The sequence below is a fragment of the Rutidosis leptorrhynchoides genome, chromosome 11 (genome assembly GCF_046630445.1).
Source record: "Rutidosis leptorrhynchoides isolate AG116_Rl617_1_P2 chromosome 11, CSIRO_AGI_Rlap_v1, whole genome shotgun sequence".
NCBI classification, from domain to species: domain Eukaryota; kingdom Viridiplantae; phylum Streptophyta; class Magnoliopsida; order Asterales; family Asteraceae; genus Rutidosis; species Rutidosis leptorrhynchoides.
The window spans coordinates 74,037,106-74,062,361 of record NC_092343.1 but is presented as its reverse complement, the minus strand read 5'-3'; the positions used below and the strand labels follow the sequence as shown (position 1 = coordinate 74,062,361).

Sequence of the window (25,256 nt, the reverse complement as noted above, 5' to 3'; positions counted from 1 at the left end):
AAAAGAAATTTCGAAGCTAATTATATTTGAAGTGTAATTTAGTGGTCATTTACCTTTAAAAAATCATAAATACTACGAATATATGGGTCCCGTAGTTAAATTTAGTGGTGTCATATACAATTTAAAGTATACATTCTATAAAAATTTAATACACTAGTGGGGTCATAGGACCCCACCCCTTATGCCTTAGAATCGCCATTGGCAGTGACGGAACATAGTTATACGTAAAGGAGATATCCGCTTCATCTGGATTTAACGGGGAAAAAAATTACCAAAAAATAAGATTTTTTTTAGTGTTCATGGTGACAATCAAAAATTTATTAAATTTTTACACCCGGATTCAAGTTCCGATGGTCAGATGTTGCCGAATGCAGATTAGTAATATCATTAAAATTAGTAAACTCATATCAAGATATATACTGCTATACTGCTACATTAGCATATTCTTGAACTTTTTAGTGGCGTTAACACAAAATTAATTGGGTTCCCAATCAGCAAACATGAACTAACTTTGGGCCTTGCCTTTTAATAAACTCCATTTTGTCTAAGAGCACATGAATTAGTGTGATGACCCGGAATTTTTGACCAAATTTAAACTGAATCTTTAACGTTTCCGACACGATAAGCAAAGTCTGTAAAGTTGAATCTCAAAATTTTTGAACTATTCAATTACCTTTCGATTGTTCTCAACGATTCGCGAACAATTATAGGTAAATAGATACATATATATACCATAACTTGAAAACGTTAACAAAATATTTAGTATATGATACTGTACATTAAACTTATTATCTTGAATATCTATTAGATATATTTAACTACGGAGGTTACTAAATATGATATAAATTAAAACTTTAAGTTAATAAATAAAAGGTGACAACGCATCACGGGTCTAGTATGCTCATGAATGGTGAGCTTAATGATTATTTTAGCATGTTGCATTAATTATTTTATTAAATTGGACCGAATGAAAAGAGATATAGTTATATCTCGCTTTTCTTTTTGATATAAAACAACAAGATGGCACGGGTTGGATAGGAGACAAATTTGTGGCGGATGGAATTTCTAGCCATGCATAACGTTAAAAAAAATAGCGACATGTTTATATTAAACAAGTTTAAACGTTGAATATTAAACAAGTCATGGATCCATCTAAATCTATCACATGACAAGAATTGGGACAATAATCTTGTTAACACGTGGATTTGGGTAGTTATAAATATTTCATGTCTATCGAGTATCACACAAACATATATTATCAACCTATTACTCCGTAATTTTGTACATTATTAATATTATTATTATATTATTATTATTGTTGTTATTGTATTATATTATTATTATTATAAAATATTAGTATTATTATTTTATAAATATGAATGAATATAATATTCCGTAGTTATGTAGTGTTTGTTTTTCATTTCAAAGAATGGCATATAGCCTTTTTACTTTCATTTATATTTTATCTAATTTGACCCAAATATATAAAGGCATTAATTAGACATAATAATATGGGATTTAGTAGTGTAATTACGTAAAAAAAAGAAAAAAAAAAACTAGAATAGATAAAGAGAGTAGTTAGGAGTCCAAAGTATTGAATGTTTCGAGGTTTGGCATGTTAGTCCCAACTTTTGGCTATAATTGGCCGGGCCCGTGTCATTTATTTAAACAAGTGGGTAAGCATGTCGGTAGTGTAAAACAAAACTTATGGTCACGGACTTGATGAGGTGGGTTAGGACAACATGGATACTATTTTTTTTTCTTCCTTCTTTTGTCGCACGATTGAAAATATGTGTATATATATATATATTTCAGTTAGTTAAACACCTAGATAGATATTACTCTATCTAATTATCTTTGTTTTACTATAAAACATAATCACATACATATACATGCTACGTAATAATAATAATAATAATAATAATAATATTATTATTATTATTATTATTATTATTATTATTATTATTATTATTATTATTATTAATCCACATAAAATACTACGACGAGGTTATGAGCAAGTTATTTCAAAACGGGTTTTATGAGCGGGATAGAGTTAAATAAATTATGGGTTATAGCTATGGAGGTTATGAGTATTGTTCGGGGGTATGCTCGTGAGGTCAAACTAGTGTTTATCATCTCCGTTGCGTCTACGTACTTTCCTACAATATTGAATCACAATATTGATACGTTGAGATCTACGGTTATTTTGCATTCCGAGTTTTGGTCACATTTCGATGAATGACCTTATGTGCTGCTAAGGTGAGTTTCATTGATCCCTTTTTAATTGCTTTTGCAATATATTTTTGGGCTGAGAATACATGCAATTTATTTTAAACGCAATGGACACAAATACATACTAAATTCTACACCGAGTTTGAACCGAAAATTCCTTAGCTTTGGTAACTAGTAACTGCCGGTTATAAGAATTGGTGGGCGCGAGTAGTAGTATATGGATCCATAGGGCTTGATATCCCCGTCCGAGCTAGAGCACTAGCCTTTTAACGGACGTATGCTATTTGAGAAGCGTACACGTTGGTTTGCGTGTATTTATTAAGATGATTATACAAAGGGTACAAATTATATATACGTTAAGTTTAGTTACCAGGGTGCTCAATTTCATAGAATATTTTGATAAACGTTTCTGGATGAAACAACTGAAATCTTGTGATCCACCTTTATGTACAGATTATGCAAAACATTAAAACTATGAACTCACCAACCTTTGTGTTGACACTTGTTAGCATGTTTATTCTCAGGTTCCCTAGAAGTCTTCCACTGTTTGCTTACATGTTATACAAGCTATGTGCATGGAGTCTTGCATGCTTTATTCAAGAAAACGTTGCATTCACAAAACCATCATCATGTATCTATTTTGACTGCATTGTCAACGGAAGTATTATTGTAAACTATTATTTACGGTGATTGTCTATATGTAGAAATCATCAGATGTCGAAAACCTTGGAATTAAATATTCATTTATGGTATGCCTTTTCAAAAGAATGCAATGTTTACAAAACGTATCATATAGAGGTCAAATACCTCGCAATGAAATCAATGAATGACGTGTTCGTCCATATGGATTTGGAGCGATCGTCACAGTTGGTATCAGAGCGTTGGTCCTAGCGAACCAGGTCTTGCATGAGTGTGTCTAACTGATAGTTGTTAGGATGCATTAGTAAGTCTGGACTTCGACCGTGTCTGCATGTCAAAAGTTTTGCTTATCATTTTTTGTCAGAAATTACCTGCTTATCATTCCTAGTCTAGACACGTTTTACTGCATTGATTACATGAATAGCGTATATACAAAATTCATGTCTTAGCGTATCTGTTACTGTAAACTTTTCCTGACATCTTCCGAAAATTTCTCCGTGATTTATGGAATTTGGTATTATATATACATATGTAAATTATGTATTGAAGAATACCAAACTACATTCTATAATCTAATTCACATAAAAAAAAATCATCTCTCTAATTATACAAGATGGATCCCGTATCTAGTTCAAACTCTGATAGCTATTCCGATGTGGATATTCACCCGAATTCCGAAGACAGTGTAACCGGAATGGATCAACCAATTAGCTATCATCTATTCTGGATGAATTGGGGATGGGTTCGTAGCCTACTTAATTATTGGAGACAAGAAGAAGGCGATCCCTTCTATCCACCACATTGCCCTCTTGGCGAAGAACCTGAAGCACTTACTGGCGAACCTGTTCGTAATACCATTTTCTCTCTCATCTCCAGAATATCTCGTCATGATCATATACTCTCTCAAATTCTGGATCTTATTCATCCGCTCGTCCGAACCGCCAATCATCCCGGTGTAGTAGAAGAAGTCAACGAGCTTCGTGCTCGGGTAATGGCTTTGAAGAATATGGTGCAAAGGTTACAAACACAAGCAGCATCACCGGCATCAATAGTACCACCGACAACAACACCAACAGTACCATTACCACCACCAACAACATCCGCATCGCAAACCTCAACTTCACAAATCTGTTCCACGAGCATCAACGTCATACGCACCGTAGTTACCAAGAAATACCAGCAACAATAACCGATGAAGTATTAACTCATTTCCCCCGAAGAAATTTTATGTATATTTAATTTATATGAATTTTGAAATCAAAATAAATATTTTCGTACTAAGCTATTACGTGTGAATCTTAACTGGTAGGTACTACTCGGTTAGTTCATATTACTAATATGCAATGATGTACATCCTTCCTTAACAACTTAACCATTGTTAACTACAATCTCCGTTTCAACTCCACGAATTCCATTTCATAATAAACCAAGTGTATTAATCAATTACATAATTGATTTTACATTTTCAATTTCAATATACTCGAAACTTTTCAGAAAACATCATCTGTGCCTTGTAAGCTTCACAAAAATTCCACGAGCACCAACATCCTTCACCGAGGAGTATCAATAAGAATAAATAATGAAGTATCGATTACATTAGCGAAATACTCCGCAAAGATTATGTAATCTTTAATGTTTTAGAGATTAATCATTTCTAAGTCAAGCCGAAAATTAAATGAGCTTAATATGATATTAACTCATTAAATCTGTGTTACATATGAAGAAAATATACATACATATATTTTCATAAAGACCGGTAATAAAAATTCTTTTGTACAAAATATTACTTGTGAAATCTTTAACGGGTAGGTAATTCCCGGGAAATATATAAGTTCACAATTAATATGTTATACTGTACATTCTTCAACTTTGATTCAAAAATTATTAACTATGCTCACAGCGATATACAATCGTTTCCATACAAATTCAATTACATATTCTGATATTGACGGATCAGAATCCAAGTCAAGATTTAACGGGTGACATCATTCTTAGAACTCTACATCTTTCAAAGCTATACTTTGACTTCAAAAATGTGAAAGATCCTTTAGCATTGTTATTACTGAAAATAACCTTGCAATTTCTTTTCAAAGTATCCAGTATTATCAACCGTTCAACCAGTCAACGACGACCTTTCAGACTTGTAACTTTGGCATATACATTTTTGTTATCGGAGAATCTTTCATGTTCCACCACATTAGCAGTAAATTTATCAACAACTTCATTGATCTTTGACCTTCCGAAAAATCCTTATACTCATTGAAACCGTATCATGTACTCATCCATATCTTGTAACAGCAATTGCCATACCAACTATCGGGAATTAGCAAGTAGTATTTTGAAATCTTGCAGCACGTCTACGCCAACAGTTATATGTGTTCATATAACGTCTACCTCCTGGACTTACATACTTCGAATGTGAAATTTCCGAAAAACACCCCAAACTACGAAACTAGTTCTCCGAATTTCAGAAAAATGTTGATGAAGCAGCAAAAACTGTAAACGACTTTAACAGTCAAAAGTTTGATGATAAAGAATAGTGTGTTGGAAAAGCACAGAAAAAGAGAAGGTTTGAAACTGGAAAACGGGTTGAGCAAAGTATGAACGAAGCTGTAGACAAATCACAAGGACGAAATCTACCTTCAAAGAATCCAAATGATTCAGTGTCTGCTAAAACCATTAGTAAGAATCTTACTTCTTATTCTAAACCTTCACAGACAGATTTTCCGCATCATCCTCTGATATTAGAAATTCTAAGATATCATCGTATCTTTCATTATAAATATCCTCCATATTTCTGGAGATAATTCCATAGTCATTCTTATCGGAAATCAATTTTCTCCTTGCGATATCTGTGTAACATCATAAAAGAAACTATTTTAGTTTCTAAATTTTGAAACCTTCGAATTTAAAATATGAATATTTTTGAAGTGGTGTTGGGAGCTGAAGCATGAGTTAGTATAATATAATGACACTTGATCAACGTGATTATATTACAGTAAGTCATGCTGAGTTTCTAATGGAACTTGATAAATGTTCACAGATCATACCCTCATCGTGAACCATGTTACATAACTCTTTCATTCTATTTAACCTCTAAACATATCAAGAAAATATTTTTCTTGATGATTCGGTCTTTTTCGAGGTATTCTGGTAATTTGACAAGTCAGATTGTGCCATTACCGTTTCTTTCTTAGAACATTAATTATGTTCATTTCAAAATCCACACCTACAAATTTTGGACCATTATTCGCTTGACTTAAAGTCGGGAAGAGAAAACGAAAGCATGTAGCTCCGAAATATAATGGAAAATATAAAGCCCGAAAACAACCCCGAAATTACAAACCGTGTATATCAATGCGTATAGCAATATAAAGACACGGGAGAATGAAAAACAATATAACCCCAAGGTAATAGTAGAAGAAAATAACCTCCTCTGGTGGCAGATGAAAAAGAAGAATGAATGATATGATAGCCAAGAAAATATCAAGAATCAGAACTAGATGAAGCATTTTCACAAATCTTTTGTAAGTATGAATTAAGAAAGAAGATTATAGGAGTGGTGAAAATAAATGAAACGGAAGAGGTTAATTTATAGCAAAATATCAGACATAGCAATCGAGGCAGATTACGCATTTAATCAAAGGAAATCCTAATTTCCTTAAATTCCGAAGAATCAAATCTTATTTAAATTATGAAGATTTTCTATTCCTTAAATTCTGGAAATCAATCGTTACTACATCAAGAGATAAGACGAATCTCTATTCTCCATTTCACTCTATTACGATAACTTCTCTCATACGCTTCGAGTAATTGGATTGTTTTATCCGTATTATTCAATGGTGATAAAATTCTATTTACCAACTCATATTCGTCATGAAAACATTTTTATTGTCAGCCATGACGACCTCACTCAAATTTCGGGACGAAATTTCTTTAACGGGTAGGTACTGTGATGACCCGGAAATTTTTGACCAAATTTAAACTTAATCTTTAACGTTTCCAACACGATAAGCAAAGTCTGTAAAGTTGAATCTCAAAATTTTTGAACTATTCAATTACCTTTCGATTGTTCTCAACTATTCGCGAACAATTATAGGTAAATAGATACATATATATACCATAACTTGAAAACGTTAACAAAATATTTAGTATATGATACTGTACATTAAACTTATTATCTTGAATATCTATTAGATATATTTAACTACGGAGGTTAATAAATATGATATAAATTAAAACTTTAAGTTAATAAATAAAAGGTGACAACGCATCACGGGTCTAGTATGCTCATGAATGGTGAGCTTAATGATTATTTTAGCATGTTGCATTAATTATTTTATTAAATTGGACCGAATGGAAAGAGATATAGTTATATCTCGCTTTTCTTTTTGATATAAAACAACAAGATGGCACGGGTTGGATAGGAGACAAATTTGTGGCGGATGGAATTTCTAGCCATGCATAACGTTAAAAAAAATAGCGACATGTTTATATTAAACAAGTCATGGATCCATCTAAATCTATCACATGACAAGAATTGGGACAATAATCTTGTTAACACGTGGATTTGGGTAGTTATAAATATTTCATGTCTATCGAGTATCACACAAACATATATTATCAACCTATTACTCCGTAATTTTGTACATTATTAATATTATTATTATATTATTATTATTGTTGTTATTGTATTATATTATTATTATTATAAAATATTAGTATTATTATTTTATAAATATGAATGAATATAATATTTCGTAGTTATGTAGTGTTTGTTTTTCATTTCAAAGAATGGCATATAGCCTTTTTACTTTCATTTATATTTTATCTAATTTGACCCAAATATATAAAGGCATTAATTAGACATAATAATATGGGATTTAGTTGTGTAATTACGTTAAAAAAAAAAGAAGAAAAAAAAAACTAGAATAGATAAAGAGAGTAGTTAGGAGTCCAAAGTATTGAATGTTTCGAGGTTTGGCATGTTAGTCCCAACTTTTGGCTATAATTGGTCTGGCCCGTGTCATTTATTTAAACAAGTGGGTAAGCATGTCGGTAGTGTAAAACAAAACTTATGGTCACGGACTTGATGAGGTGGGTTAGGACAACATGGATACTATTTTTTTTTTTCTTTCTTCTTTTGTCGCACGATTGAAAATGTGTGTATATATATATTTCAGTTAGTTAAACACCTAGATAGATATTACTCTATCTAATTATCTTTGTTTTACTATAAAACATAATCACATACATATACATGCTACGTAATATTATTATTATTATTATTATTATTATTATTATTATTAATCCACATAAAATACTGCGACGAGGTTATGAGCAAGTTATTTCAAAACGGGTTTTATGAGCGGGATAGAGTTAAATAAATTATGAGTTATAGCTATGGAGGTTATGAGTATTGTTCGGGGGTATGCTCGTGAGGTCAAACTAGTGTTTATCATCTCCGTTGCGTCTACGTACTTTCCTACAATATTGAATCACAATATTGATACGTTGAGATCTACGGTTATTTTGCATTCCGAGTTTTGATCACATTTCGATGAATGACCTTATGTGCTGCTAAGGTGAGTTTCATTGATCCCTTTTTAATTGCTTTTGCAATATATTTTTGGGCTGAGAATACATGCAATTTATTTTAAACGCAATGGACACAAATACATACTAAATTCTACACCGAGTTTGAACCGAAAATCCCTTAGCTTTGGTAACTAGTAACTGCCGGTTATAAGAACTGGTGGGCGCGAGTAGTAGTATATGGATCCATAGGGCTTGATATCCCCGTCCGAGCTAGAGCACTAGCCTTTTAACGGACGTATGCTATTTGAGAAGCGTACACGTTGGTTTGCGTGTATTTATTAAGATGATTATACAAAGGGTACAAATTATATATACGTTAAGTTTAGTTACCAGGGTGCTCAATTTCGTAGAATATTTTGATAAACGTTTCTGGATGAAACAACTGAAATCTTGTGATCCACCTTTATGCACAGATTATGCAAAACATTAAAACTATGAACTCACCAACCTTTGTGTTGACACTTGTTAGCATGTTTATTCTCAGGTTCCCTATAAGTCTTCCGCTGTTTGCTTACATGTTATACAAGCTATGTGCATGGAGTCTTGCATGCTTTATTTAAGAAAACGTTGCATTCACAAAACCATCATCATGTATCTATTTTGACTGCATTGTCAACGGAAGTATTATTGTAAACTATTATTTACGGTGATTGTCTATATGTAGAAATCATCAGATGTCGAAAACCTTGGAATTAAATATTCATTTATGGTATGCCTTTTCAAAAGAATGCAATGTTTACAAAACGTATCATATAGAGGTCAAATACCTCGCAATGAAATCAATGAATGACGTGTTCGTCCATATGGATTTGGAGCGATCGTCACAATTAGGTATCGTTAACATCACATTAGATTTTTCTTTCTTAATATAGCTAGGTATTGAACACGTCAAAAGCTACTAAAACCCAAACAAAACTTACAGTTGATTAGCTTACTTTGCAGTTTGCTAGTTCAAAAAGATGAGGTGTAATACCTGGTTACTTCCTAGATATCTCATGATACAGTCTACATTTCGACCCGAAAGAAATATGAACAAAACTATCCCTAAACGAAACCCGTTACACCATAAAAGATTTCACAAGTTCTGCAGCCACACCCATCGCACCGACCCCACCAATCTCGAGCAGAGCCAATGCTAACTCTTCCTCATCCCATTTCCTTAGCCCATTACTCAGACTCCTCAAAACCTCCACATCAACCTCACGGGCCCACTCAGGTGCACAAGAAACCATCAAACTTGCAAAACCCGAAACATAAGCTCGCCATATTGCTTTATTACACCCGAGCGCGATTTTACCATCGAGTGCGCTCCCCATGAACTCGAGGTGGGCCCCAAGGACAAGCACACACTTTTTAGAAGTTAACGAAGATGCGTCCACACCCCAAGCAAATGCACCCGAAAGAACCGTGAAGTATGCAAGAGCGTACCCTTTGAGCATACCGATCATCCCACATGAACCGTTCGGATCCTGGTGCACCGAAATGAACTATGACGGCAAGGTTTCTTTGATTAAAGTTTGTACTAAGTTAATTAACCCGTCGGTTATCCAAACGAGTGAAGCCCCGAGTGGGGCGGCTAGCTTGATACGAGTCATGGCTAAAGAAAGAGAGACCTCACCGTATCTTATGATGGTCCCACTTTTGGGTTTTTTATAATTTTTGGTTGGTATATCACAGTAGATACAATGTCTTTAACTGATAGAATTAATAAAGAGACAATTTCTTCAGTCATGAACATTACGTCTCTAACACTACGGTGGACTCGCAAGTAGAGGATTCCAGGAGCCACTGGGGCTATCCCACCTGAACAGTGGTACCTGTCAAGAAAATTAGATAATCAGATTATACAGTTTTTTAAGATCTAGAAGATCATTATATACCAAATCAAATCACAGCAGTGTAATATGTCTATTACTGTAACACACGGCAGATTATACGCGTAACCGAGTTACTGGCTATGGTTTGCTTTTACGGTTTTGCAACATGGCTTTACAACTACCTTTCTTTAGATATTAGATATCATACATTAGATATTAGAGATATATTATAAATTATTTATTGTTTTATTCGAATTTATTAAGATATGAGCACTTGGTTCGTATGAGTCGAGCTTCGGTCTATCCTCCTATCTATGTCTAGGTCCAAGGTTGCAAAAGTCGCCACTCGGGGAGTACTCGGATGTTGACTAAGTTTGACTTTGACCGATTTTGACCAATTTTGACGGATTTTCCAAGTAATCCCGAATTTTAGCCGAGTTTTGACCGACTTATTGAATAATCCAGAGATCTGGCCGAGTATGACCGATTTTTGACTGAGTTTGACCGAGTACTCCTCGAGCTACAAAAACTGAGTAATCGCCGAGTTCTGCAACACTTTCTAGGTCTGTCCCTTCTCCTTACGCTAGCAGCCCTAACCCAGACGTCTAAATCTAGCACTGAACGAATCAAGATCTTATAAATTCATTGTCTTTGAATACAAAGGTAAGTTTGTGGTTACCAACTCCACCACTGTTGAGGACCAGGGAAGGTGTGTTTAGTCCAAGAGTTGATTGGAAACAGACCTTGAGAAGCTTGACTATGACATCATTGCTGTGGTGGAATACGGTTTGGGATGCAGAGAAACGAGATAGTCAGTCCAACGTTTGGCTTTTTGGATCCATAAAGAAGCTATGATGGCCATGCATGGCCATGGACAACCTTCACCTAGGGTGTTCAAGGCGGGACCCACTAGGTTCAGCACTGATTCAGTGAATTAATTGACCATGTAGGTTATTGTGAGGCTAACAAGGGCACCAAGAGGTAAAGGATGTGTAGCTGAAGAGTTACCCCGTGCAAACAAAAAAAATTGTTATTAAATTATCTAATATATATGTGATCAAAAGTGACACACAATGATGTTATCCAAATTTGAATATAAAGGATCGAGACAACCCAACTCCCACAAGATTAACTGGGAATGAAACATATCAGATGGATCAGGCGTTGGATGGCTTGAAAGGTCACCCTAAGTGCATTTTGTATGCACAACCTCATAAATTGTTTAGAATATTTAAACAATCATGATACATTTGTGATAATTATTTATCAATAGTTCATTGACATAGACTCATAAATGTGGATAATAAAGTCCCTGTTGGTCAACCCTAAGTTCCCATTTCCAATTCAAAGGGAAGTCTTTGTACACAGCCTTTGTATTTTGCAAATAGATCTGAAATCAGCAATTTGAAACAGTGTGAGCGTACCTTGAAGCTGGAGTTGAAATCAAAGCATGCACCATTGGAGGAGTTAAAGGAGACCCTTTCATAAACGATGACCAGCAATAGGGTGAGGTACTTAGTTGGTGGGTCCCTTGATGTAGCCAGGCCACATATATGCTGATGTGTCTAAAAGTTGCCTTGCAATACAGGCCTCTACAATCAGATGTCTCAGATCACCAGCTGGATATATAAAGTAGCTGATCAACACAAGAATAAAATCGACACACACACTAAAAAACTTCTAGTAAAAAATCATTTGGAACACAAATCTGATAAGGATTTAGAAAACCAGGAAGAAAAAAAAAAAAAACAAGTAAAAAAATTACTAGGGATCATTATTATACCACAAAATATCCTATCAACATTTAATAACAGGAGGCTGAAACTGATTAGCAAGAAAATAGAGCATAATGTAAAACGCACCATAAATGGAGCCTGTGCCACTAAACCTAAATACATTAGAATTAAAAAGTTGTTGTATATCCCAGTTATAATACCACATGATGTGTCCATCAACATGTGAGACAGGTCATCTAAAGCTTTAATGTATAGAACTTATATGAGGAGATAAAGATGGCAAACCAAGTTTAGACCTTTGTACTAGTACTTCAAAGTTTAGTTTCATTATAGAAACCTTCCTCTTTGAAAGCTTATTTTATCACAATGGTGTTTCTAAGTTTTTAGGATTGAGTTGTTATATTATCTTTAATGTCAAATCATGGTCAATATTAGAAAGCACCATGGGGTACCAAACATGTAAGATGAATACATAAAATAAAATTCTAAATGAAGATGTAGGTAAAATGAGAAGATAATTACGTACAACAAGCAGCAGGCAAGTCATTCAAGCTTACACCGTCATGGTAACCATTTCCAACGCCTCAACTTGAGATAAACATGATAGCTTTAGCAGCTGATTGATTTGCTAAAGAAGATACAGATGGTGGTGGGGTCAATAAGCCTTCAAAATCACCCAACTGGTGTAGGCTGGAAATTAGACTCCTACGACAGTTTTCGAGAACATGCGTTTCATTCCTCATGCGTGTTCCCATGCTCACTTTCCTTAATAAGAACCCTCTCCTCTTCATCAATGACACTGACAATTGCAAGGGTTGTTGTACATAAAATTAAGCATAAACATGTATCTAGACGAGGTATCGGGCCCTCAACCGCATCCCTTTCCTAAAAATTAAATACCAGTAGGGTGAATAAACTAGTAATGAAAGGTAAGTACTTATTCCAGGAAAAGTATGGAAAGACATATTTTGTTTGTTTATAAGTATTTATTTCGATCAAGTAAAAGGTCACCTATGCAACTATGTTAACAATAACTAAAGAATCTTTAGACATGTTTTACCCTTTGAACAAGCTGTAGCGCTGCAATCCATAAACCAAGAAACACATCCTACCAGGAAGACTGAGTAATCGGGCTTTCAGTAGACCTATAATAAGAACTGATTTGTTTAGAGGACCTTATGAATAATGTTTTCCACTCAAGTTAATTTACAACATTAGCATAACCACAATATGGATGTGGAGTTCACCAGCAAGAGTTTCAGCGGAACTTGTGGTAGCCACCACAGTTCCCTCCATAGTGTCTTCCAGGAACAGATCAATTGGTAGCCAAAAACCTGACCGACTCGCACCATAACTTGGAACTGCAGATGATACAAGTGATCCAGAAGCCATAACTGCATGAAATTGTTGCAAAGATATTGTTTTGCATTCACGTGATAGTGGTACATGGTTATCAGATGTTAACTGCAAAAGAGCCTCAAGAGTAATATCTTTGGAACTTCTCAAAGCCATTGAGTTTGCTGCCAGCAGCCTCAAATTGTAAATGAACAATCCCCAATGTATTGGCCTAGACGAAGAAATTATTATAGCAAAAATCATAATTTTATAACAGAGACAACGAACGTTAATTTTAGAATTTATGTCCATAATTTTATATCAGTAATAATTTTTGTCATAATTTTAGAATTTCATTAAATGTCACATATAATTAGAAGAACTGTATTATTACAATAGTAATCATCTTTTCAGATGAAACACGGTTAGAAGGTATTATACCTTAAAAGTACACTTTAGGTCGCTTTTTGACACCTGTCATTCTTAAGCTATTCCAGTAGTAATCATCTTTTAAGCGAAAGTGTTGAAATTGTCACATCTAAAGTTAACTGTATTCAAAATACACTTTGGGTCGCTTTTTGACAACTGTCAGTCTTAGGCTATTCCGATAGTAATCATCTTTTAAGTAAAAGGGTCGAAATTGTCACCTCTAAAGTTAACCGTATTTAAATTACAAATTAATTCTGATAAAAAGAAAAAGAAAAAAAAAAAAAAAAAAACAACTTCAGCACTCGCATATTTCGACGTGCCAAGGACAGGATCCTGGATTTTAGTTTAGTCCAGATTTTGTAGACGTTCAACATGAACGACAAACATTGAAAAATCAACTGAAACCTTAACAAACAACCAAAAACTACAATCTAAACAAGACAATCATACCTGCAGAGAGACATGGGACGTTAACTCCAGTTGCTGCAGCCAATAATTTATTCATATTTTGCTCCAATACCGAGAAGTTTGTTGCAGGACTTGGCCAATCAGTTCTGTTCATAGATGCAGGTTTCCAGAGACCCAGTGTTATATTCATTCTTTCATTATTTATTTAATTTAATAATAATAATTATATAGTAAGTATATATGTAATCAAAAGTGACACACTGATTATTAACAAAATGATGACATCCAAATTTCGAATATTAACGGTTTGAGACAACCCAACCCCCACAAAGATTAACCTTTTGACATGTTCGACTACCACCCAACAACCCACCAATTATGCTGCCTCTAAAAACATGCAAGGTTGCAAAAATCGCTACTCAGGGAGTACTCGGGGTTGACCAAGTTTGACTTTGAAAGATTTGACCAAGTTTGACTTTCACCGGTTTTTACCAACTTTGACTTTGGCCGGTTTTGACCAAATTTTTACCAATATTGAATGATTTTCCGAACAATCCCGACATTTTTCTGATTTTTGACCGATTTTCTGAGCAATCCCGAGTTTTGACTGAGTTTGGCCCAAGTTTGACCGAGTACTCGCCGAGTGACTCCGAGTTCTACAACACTAAAAACTCGTGTCATTGGAACACTTGATCAAACATTGAAAACTAACCCTTAGTGAGTTCACGTGGCAACAATGTTCCATGTTCACAGGCTATCAACGCTCAACGCAGCATCCAACGCAAACGGAACAGCTTCCAAAATATCCCAAGCAGGAACTTTAAGACAAAGAGTCCAATCCTCATCTACAAATAGAGATGTATTATTGCCATCTCCAGATGTTTGACAAGTCAAACTTTGACCACCTGGTTTGAACATCATGTTCAAAAGTGCATCAAATATCTGGTAAACACAAGTTCCAGGTTTAAGATCGGATAATGTCCAAGTGATACACGTTTGATGTTGTAGGTACCAAAGTTTTAATTATGGAAACGAGTCTAAATATACGAGACCCACAAATGACACAGATCACACTTGTTAAAAAAACATGTTTCTTTTCTTTTGGTTTTTAAGTGAATTTTGATATGAAGATATTTAGGAGTTGCGGGCTAGTAATAGAAACTCGGGTGTTAGTTGTGATCCGACATTAATTACATCCCCAAGAGGTGGTTTATCGAACCTCCATAGTTATAGTAAAAGAGTGAACCCGTTTGAGAATACAACGAGCGGGCATAAATGGTCACCATTTGGAAACCAAGATATTGTAGGGGAACATGATCCGAAAACCTCGCATATCGATCCGAAAACCTCGCATATCGGCATCAAGACACCAGCAAGATGTGGGGCCTGAAAATGAGCATTTTTTTACATTAAAATAAATATTATCTAGGGCTAACTGTTGCATGCAATTATTGTCTCTAGGACAAATACAATAGAGATGGCACCCCTAGGCAACGGATATTGTATACGTTCAACATGAACGACAAACATTGAACAATCAACTAAAACCTTAACAAACAACCAAAAACTACAATCTAAACAAGATAATCATACCTGCAGAGAGACTTGGAACGTTGTCTTGCGGAAGTGAGACGCTATAGGAAGGATAACTCTAAATCGGAAAAGTTAATTGAGGTGAATGTTGTTGTCCTAATAATGAAGTGGTTTTTTAAGTGCGAAGATTTTACTACATTGGTATTCGTAACCGTCATGGGGTTTGGGAAAGTAGACTTGAACCAGGTAAGGATCCACTTCTTTCATATGCCACTCATCTTAATTCTGAAAATCCACTTACGTATAATAATCTACTTTATACTGGTGCGTATGGTGCAAATTTGGACAAGGTTGACTTCTCTTATTATGGGTTGGATACTATTATAATGGGCCTTGCTAATATTAATGAGGTCGGACGTGCATCTGAGAAACATTTTCTTGCTATCGCTATGATTTTTTCTGAAAGTAGTCGATTTGAATGGATCGAGGCTACTTTTATAAGTGTTTATAGTCTTATGCGCAACACCTTTCGTTTTCCACAATTGATTTGGAAACTTGTGCGCGATTGGGAGCATATCTCCAAATGGAGACAAGAGTGGCTTGATACAGACAAAGACCAACGAAAAAGAAAAGCTTGCGACTATTTTGTTCGATATTATAAAGTAAGACGTGACAGAGACGTCAGTGTTTTTGCTCAAGATTCGGTGGATAAAGAGTTTAGAGCATTCGCATCTTTCTTGTGTCTAAAATCTTGGTGCAGAGCCAACGAAAACAAGCAACAGAAAAAAAAGGAAAAAGAAAAAAAGAAAGTGGTGCTTGATCTTATGTGAGGTATGGTAATGACTTAGACAGTTGAACTGATTTCCAATTTGTGTCTTCAAATTCATGTACTCAATTTTGATGATCTATGAATTAATGTTAATGACTTGGACAGTTGAAACATTAATCTTTAAATTTCTTGTACTTAATTTTGACGATCTATGAAAAAGTACCTTTATATTTCAGAAATTGTGTTTTGTTAATTTCCAGTTGCGTTTCATTTTAGATTTCTGATAAATACAAGTGTATACTGAGCAGGTTTAACTTATACACTTGCATTTAGTTAAACCTGCTCGGTATACACTTGTATTTATCAGAAATCTAAAATGAAACGCAACTGGAAATTAACAAAACACAATTGCTGAAATATAAAGGTACTTTTTCATAGATCGTCAAAATTAAGTACAAGAAATTTAAAGATTAATGTTTCGACTGTCCAAGTCATTAACATGAATTCATAGATCATCAAAATTGAGTACATGAATTTGAAGACACAAATTGGAAATCAGTTCAACTGTCTAAGTCATTACCATACCTCACATAAGATCAAGCACCACTTTCTTTTTTTCTTTTTCCTTTTTTTTCTGTTGCTTGTTTTCGTTGGCTCTGCACCAAGATTTTAGACACAAGAAAGATGCGAATGCTCTAAGCTCTTTATCCACCGAATCTTGAGCAAAAACACTGACGTCTCTGTCACGTCTTACTTTATAATATCGAACAAAATAGTCGCAAGCTTTTCTTTTTCGTTGGTCTTTGTCTGTATCAAGCCACTCTTGTCTTCATTTGGAGATATGCTCCCAATCGCGCACAAGTTTCCAAATCCATTGTGGCAAATGAAAGATGTTGCTCATACGACTATAAACACTTATAAAAGTAGCCTCGATCCATTCAAATCGAGTACTTTCTGAAAAAATCATAGCGATAGCAAGAAAATGTTTCTCAGATGCACGTCCGACCTCATTAATATTAGCAAGGCCCATTATAATAGTATCCAACCCATAATAAGAGAAGTCAACCTGTCCAGATTTGCACCATACGCACCAGTATAAAGTAGATTATTATACGTAAGTTGATTTTCAGGATTAAGATGAGCGGCATATGAAAGAAGTGGATCTTTACCTGGTTCAAGTCTAGTTTCCCAAACCCCATGACGGTTATGAATACCAATGTAGTAAACATCTTCGCACTTAAAGAACCACGTCATTATTAGTTCATTGTTGTCGTCAACAACATTCACCTCAATTAACTTCTCTGATTTAGGGTTATCCTTACTGATCAACAAACGAGCTTGAATCCCCGTAATTGATTCCAGCATTGAGCGTAAGTGTAACTAAAACGTTAGAATTCATGGTCAATAGGGGAACGGAACGTAACTTAACGAAACGAAAAAAGATGAAAAGTGTTTTTAGGGTTTTGATAGGTTAATATTTGACCTTGTTATCTCTCTTTTTCTTTATATATATATATATATATATATATATATATATATATATATATATATATATGGGCAGGATCAATGGGGAAGTAACCAATCGGGGAGAAGCAAAATTTTTTTTTTTCCCGTTTTTTTGAATTTTTTTTCCCGGCATCAAGATCACACGAAAATATGAACATTTAGAAGAGACACTTCGTGATGAATGTTATTATTTAGGCGGGAAAACGATCGACAAAAATAACATTCAAGATAATATTGTTCGTGAAGAATATGAACGTTTTTTTTTTCATGTTTTGTTAAGTAAAATTTAGCCCGATTTAGAGTTTAGGGTTTAGGGTTTGGGGTTTTGGGTTTAGGGTTTTGGGTTTGGTGTTTTGGGTTTATTCCATAAACCCAAAACACCAAACCCTAAACCCTAAACTCTAAACCGTTCGTGTTAAAAACTCAATCTAAATCCTAAATCTAAACCCTAAATCTAAACCCTAAACCCTAAATTTCTAAACCCTAATATCTAAACCCTATAAACCCTAATATCTAAACCCTAATATCTAAACCCCAATAGCTAAAACCTCAAAATACGCTCGAAAAACACGATAATTGTTATATATTACTTCTTCGAGCGTTTTCCCGCCAAAATAAAAACATTTATCACAAAGTGTCTCTACTAAATGTTCATATTTTCATCTCATCTATAATGTTCGTGAACAAAGTTTCTTCAAAAAACGGAAAAAAAAAAAAGTTTTTGCTTCCCCCGATTGGTTACTTCCCTCTTGATCCTACCACTATATATATATATATATATATATATATATATATATATATATATATATATATATATATATATATATATATATAATAAAAATAATACCTTAATGACCATAAGATCCATAGAAAAGATAAGATCTAACCACCCGTTTTAGATCTTAACTTCCAAATATTTTTCATTAACTAACGAGAGGTGATCATTACACACCTCCTTTTGATTCATCAACACCATTTTATGTAAATGGACAATTATACCCCTCATTAAAATTTACCTAATCACGCCTCTAATTGTTCTATCTTAGCATTATATAACCGTTTTTGATGTAAGGAAATGTGTGCAAGACAACTAGTTTCTTGTAACCTGAGTCGATTTTTTATGCATATCGCTATAATTTTGCATAGTATTGATGTCTTACATACACTCATAGATATATTTGTCTACAATTAGAGGATTGGATGAAAGAGTTAGATTACAGGAATGAATAACACACATCTAAGATGAAACAATGAATAAAATATTTCATTGAATAACATACTTTCATCTAGATTACAGGAATAAATAACTCAAATACATTAAAATGCTTGGATTTACAGTAATATAGATCCAAGCAATATATAAAATATTTTAAAAGCACACACTTTAGTGAATTAATTATCAAAACACTATTGTACCCCACATTAAAATCCCTCTAACTTTTCATCACTTTGTGAAAAGTCTTTATATATTTCAATTCAGTTTTTTGCCAAAAAAAAAAAAAAAAAAAAAAATCATCTCATCAATCAATTTCATTTATAAACAATTTCAGCATTCTTGTTTCTTTTCATCAACCCAAATTAAAAAAAAATGGAAATCAAATGTAAAGTAAGATTAACAAGACCGTAACTGAGACAGATCTGGACAAAGCAAGAACAAGGGGCGGTTTACGGTTGTAGAGCAAAAGAGAGAGATCTATACCTGGGTTGGTAACGTTTGAAAGATGAACGATTAGGGTTAAGGTTTTGGGATGAAGCTTTTTGGTCTAGGGTTTTATAATTTGGAATAGAATAATTTATTAGGTTGAACACCGTATACGTGGTAATAGTTAGAGGTACACTTGATCGATCCGCTTACTTATGGATATGGACGAACCTAATAGAAATGAATATGGACATCAATGAAAAAAAATTTCATCAATAAATATATTCATTAACACTCAAAATACATATATAAATATATAAATATAGAAATATATTTATATATTTACTATTACAAGTTCATTTAACGTTAGATTTATATTTTGCTTTCAACTTTATAATGAAATAACTGTAATATATTACAATAAAACACGCATATGTAATAAAATAAACTTACAAATTTCATATTTGATTTTTCATAACTCATGTGTTATAATAAAATTTAACAAATTTTGTTATATCTTCGACATAGATTACACATTCTTATGGGTAGATTTTAAATATGTCATGTTATATTTATTTCTGCTATACTACATTTTTATTTTAATCGCATATTAGAAAATATCATAACATTTTTTTAATATCCATTGGATATCCATTAACCCGTTTAATGCACTTGATATGGATATGGATGGATGACCTGAAACTAAACGGATATAGATATGGATATGAATGAACAAAAAAACTAAACGGATATGGATGTAGATAGGATGTAGATATGGCATCTCTCGCTCCATATCCAATCCATTGTCATCCATAGTTAGACGGATATATGGTAAATTAGTTTGAGGGGTATAATAGTCAATTTATATAAAATGGTGTAGAAGATCACATTCTTTAACTAAATTTTGCTTTAATTCTCTAAACTACCCTTAATTGAGATTAAAATTAAAATTAAAATAACTAAATCAAAAATGATATCCTTAAATTAACATCTACATAAATTGTTTTCTAATTTTCATTCATACTTTTAACTATTGCTTTATTTAATTTTTAATTTAAAAATTTCCAAAGATATTCATTGATTGTTTAATACAAGTAATATAAATTTCTTTTTCAAACTCTCCATTTTCTATAAATACAGATAATTCCCAAAGCAATTAGAGGATTTTCTATAAATACAGATAATTCCCAAAGCAATTAGAGGATGAGTCACGTGTCACTGTCTCTAATCTTTTATTCCCACAACAAAAATAAAATAAAAACTCGACGATTCTTCTTTTCTAGAGAACGTCGATTATATACTTTTTAACTAACAATAGTTTATATGCTTTATTTGTTTCTATAGGTAAGACGATTATATATTTTTTAGTTAACAAAAATTTTATATGCTTGATTTGTTTAGGTTTCTCTTCTTTACATGTTAATACATATGAACTAATATGTATTGTTCCTTTTTTTATCCCCGATTAACCCAAAACTTTAGTTTTGGGGTATAAATTGATTTTGGCGTATTTGAATGACATTGTGGATGCATGTGTTGAGCGAATAACACTTAAATTATAATTGATAGAATCTTTTTCAACTATGGTATTATGAGTCTATTACACTACATGTGCCAGTTACGTGATTCCCTAATAGAAATAACATAATGTGATGGGTTGGTTCATAGGATAAATACTAGTTCAATTGTTGTAATAGTTAGCTTAGATTGTATGTGTAAACACTATTCTCCCTCTATTTTCTCTACTTTTGATTGTAATAACAATTTCATTCTCATTGTGATTTCAATCTTGGTAATCAATTTCGAACCTCATTCTTCTTGCGAAGCTTCCTAGTTGTTTACTAGATCTTCTTCGATTCATTTGAGTTCAAGAAGATCATATCACATGGAAGGCGCTCAAAAGAGAATCATTTTTAATTCCAGTAAAACGCCTACTGAGTCGGTGCATGGTAAAAAACCGAGAAAGGAAATATAAATTTCATATTTTTACTTCATTACACAACTTGTGTATTCACATCAATGATACAATATAAATTTTAAAGGTTTTCGCTCAATAGAGTTATCTCTCATTTTTCTAACGCCTTTGCTAAAGATTTCAGTTGCCGACCTCAGGTTACCGCCAGATAATCTATCTCTAAATCCTTGTCAAGAATTCTAAATTGGATCGCTCGAGTTAAAAAGAAAGCGAGAGAATTTACTATAAATGTGAAGGTTCACGTTCTATCATATGTGGAAATGATAAAGACTAGCATATGAGCGTGTGGGATGAGCAAGTAAGGATGAAGATGAAGATTTTGCGAGTGATTTCACGTGTCATTAAACTATTATATATATATATATATATATATATATATATATATATATATATATATACTATTGAAATGACCCGTGGAACCACGGGTTTGTTTAAACGAAACAGTTTAATGCTATGTTTTAGGTATGAAGTGAATGTAAATGTTAAATTCATTTAGTTTAATGATCCGTAGGACCACGAATTTCGACTAAGTAACTTGTCATTAAAAACTTGGTCAGAATAAATGAACTACAGTCATTCCCTGTAACGACCCGGATTTTTCCGATCGTTTTACACTTATAAGATTAATATTTACATAAATTAAAACTTACCAACATGATAAGCAATCTAAATTGTTGAGATTTATGATTTTGAAAAGAGTTTTACATAACGTTTAACCGTCTAGTTTGACCGATGATATCACGAACTATACAATATATGTTAATTATACGTTTGTGTATATATATGTATATATACATATTTAACATGATTTAAGGATGTTTAAATATCTCATTTTGTATTAATAACAATAAGTTATAAGTATATTTTGAAACTACTAACTTAAGCTTTCAAAACGATAACTATACGTAACGTTATTTGACATAAATACTTACGACCTATAATGTTTATACATATATCGTATATATAATGTATTTAATCACTTTTAAAGACTTAAATACATAAAACAATATAAGTATATTCACAAAAGATAGCTATATTTGAATCCTCATTCCATTTTTCACAAGATTTCTATACGTATATCTAGAGTATATGTACTCGTATCATACCTAGCTTCTATACGTATTTACTATTGGTATATACACATCAAATCACCACCAACCAGCCCTTGTTCATGCCTTATGTATAAGGTAACTACTTTTGTTATTTAGTATGACAATTTCACATGATTAAAAGATCTTTTCACAAAATTACAAATTTATACACCTTTTACACCACCATAAATACATGCATCCATTTTCAATTTTTGGAACATCATTTCTCTAGCTAAACACACACACTTACTAGCCTCATGTCTCTCTAAGAACTCCAGCAAAAATCCTCTCAAGAATCACCTTAAACACCACCATAAAAAGATCAACAAAAACACTACAAAAATACAACTTTCAATTCAAGTTTATGTCTTAAGTTGCTTCCAATCTTTCATCCAATTCCATCACTCTTTTTGTTCTAGGTTTTTACTCCTCTTTTACAGCAATCTTGTCCAAGTAACTTGAGGTAGTAACTTTGTTCATAACCTTATTCGATTCATATATATATAGCTATCTTATTTTGTGGTATAAAATTTTAACAACAAGAACATAGTTTGAATGTTTTCAAACTTGTTTGAAAACTAAATAGATACTTCTAACTTAACTTTTAAAATACTTAAAGACCTGTAATATAACATAAATATATGCTAATTTAACAAGGTATAACTTGGTTTTTCAAAGAACAACTTAAAAACTGTTTTTACGACGTCGGAGTGCAACCGGGGACTGTTTTGGGTTGGATAATTAAAAACCATCTTAAACTTTGAATTGGAGGTTTATTTTCTGGAAAAATGATTTTTACTATGAATATGATAACACATAAAAATTTCATGATTTAATTCAAAGTATAAGTATTTTTAGAAAAATGGTCATTAAATGATATTTTTGTAACAAAAATGATTAACTTCATAAGTTTCACCAAAGTTTCACCTATGACCTGTGTTTTCGAATACAAACTAAGGTATTTACAGTTCATAGTCTTAAAGAGGAACTCGATCCAAGGAGATGGCAAGTTGAATCAACGAAAACGGAGTTGTAACGAAGAAACTATGACCGAAACAAAATCGGATATCCAAGACTAGTTTAGCCACGAAAATAATTGGGAAAAATTAAATAAATCACATCTTTTTAAGATAACATGATATTTTATATATATGTACTTATAATTCAATTTTATATGGTTCAGGATCACCCGTAAACAATACGAGAAGATTAATCATAAGATCCCATGATTGTACGCAACACGTCATTTGACAACACCGGTACTTTATGTACGCAACACGTCATTTGACAACACCGGTACCATGGGTCAAGATTAATCTCGACCAATACATATACGATGGGGGTTTTATTTATTTCATTGGGGGTTTATTAAACAACTAAATATGAACCATTAAAATTGAATTACTAACATCGGACTGCTAACTACGGACTAAGGAATTATTAAAAGTATTAAAAGTATTATAAGTATATATATGTGACGATTGTTTAAAAAGAAAAGGTATTGATATATTATATATGGATAGGTTCGTGATATCAATCGGAGACCAAGTCGAAATTACATATCTTCAAGACAAAAGTGAGTATATAGTCCCACTTTTAAACTCTAAATATTTCGGGATGAGAATACATGTATTTTATGTTTTACGCTATGGACACAAGTAACTGAAAAATATATTCTACGTTGAGTTGTACCACTGGCATACTTCCCTGTAGCTTGGTAACTAATATTTACAGCGGTATTGTAAACGCGAATCCTGTTGATAGATCTATCGGGCCTGACAACCCCAACCGGACTGGACGACCAGTATTCAACGGTTGCACAGTACTTCGTTTCGTGACTACACCTTGGTACGGTGTAGTAAGATTTCATAATAAAGGGAATATGCGACGTGATTAAATGTTAAGTATGGTTACCAAGTGCTCAACCACTTAGAATATTTTTATTAAAATGTTTATATATGAAATCTTGTGTTCCATTGTTATAACGCTGCTAGCATCAAACCTATATATCTCACCAACTTTATGTTGACGTTTTAAAGCATGTTATTCTCAGGTATGAATTAAGTCTTCCGCTGTGCATTAGCTCATGTTAAGGATACTACTTGGGACCTTTTAAGCCATGATACAAAGACGTTGCATTCGAGTCATTGGAGTTCAATAGAGAATATTAATAAGTAAATGACAGATTAGGTCATTTGGATATTATGAAATGTTAGACGAAAATGTCAAATATTGATGTAATGATAGTTTTCCTTTTAAGAATAAATGCAACGTTTGTAAAATGTATCATATAGAGGTCAAGTACCTCGCAATGTTATCATATGTTATTGTATTCTTCCCTATGGATTGGGTCGGGTCGTCTCATGTGGTATCAGAGCGTTGGTCTTAGCGAACCAGGCCTTGCATTAGTGTGTCTAACTGGTAGTTGTTAGGATGCATTAGTGAGTCTGGACTTTGACCGTGTCTACATGTCAAAAGTTTTGCTTATCATATCTAGTCGAAAATCATCTGCTTATCATCCTTAAGAATTGCCTGCTTAGTATTCT

At 33.1% G+C, this 25,256-nt stretch overlaps 1 pseudogene; it reads right to left on the bottom strand.

Moving 5' to 3' along the window:
• Nucleotides 1–9,377: 9,377 nt before the first annotated feature.
• On the bottom strand, nucleotides 9,378–19,845 carry LOC139876701 (mediator of RNA polymerase II transcription subunit 33B-like; annotated as a pseudogene).
• Between the last annotated feature and the right edge of the window lie 5,411 nt (nucleotides 19,846–25,256).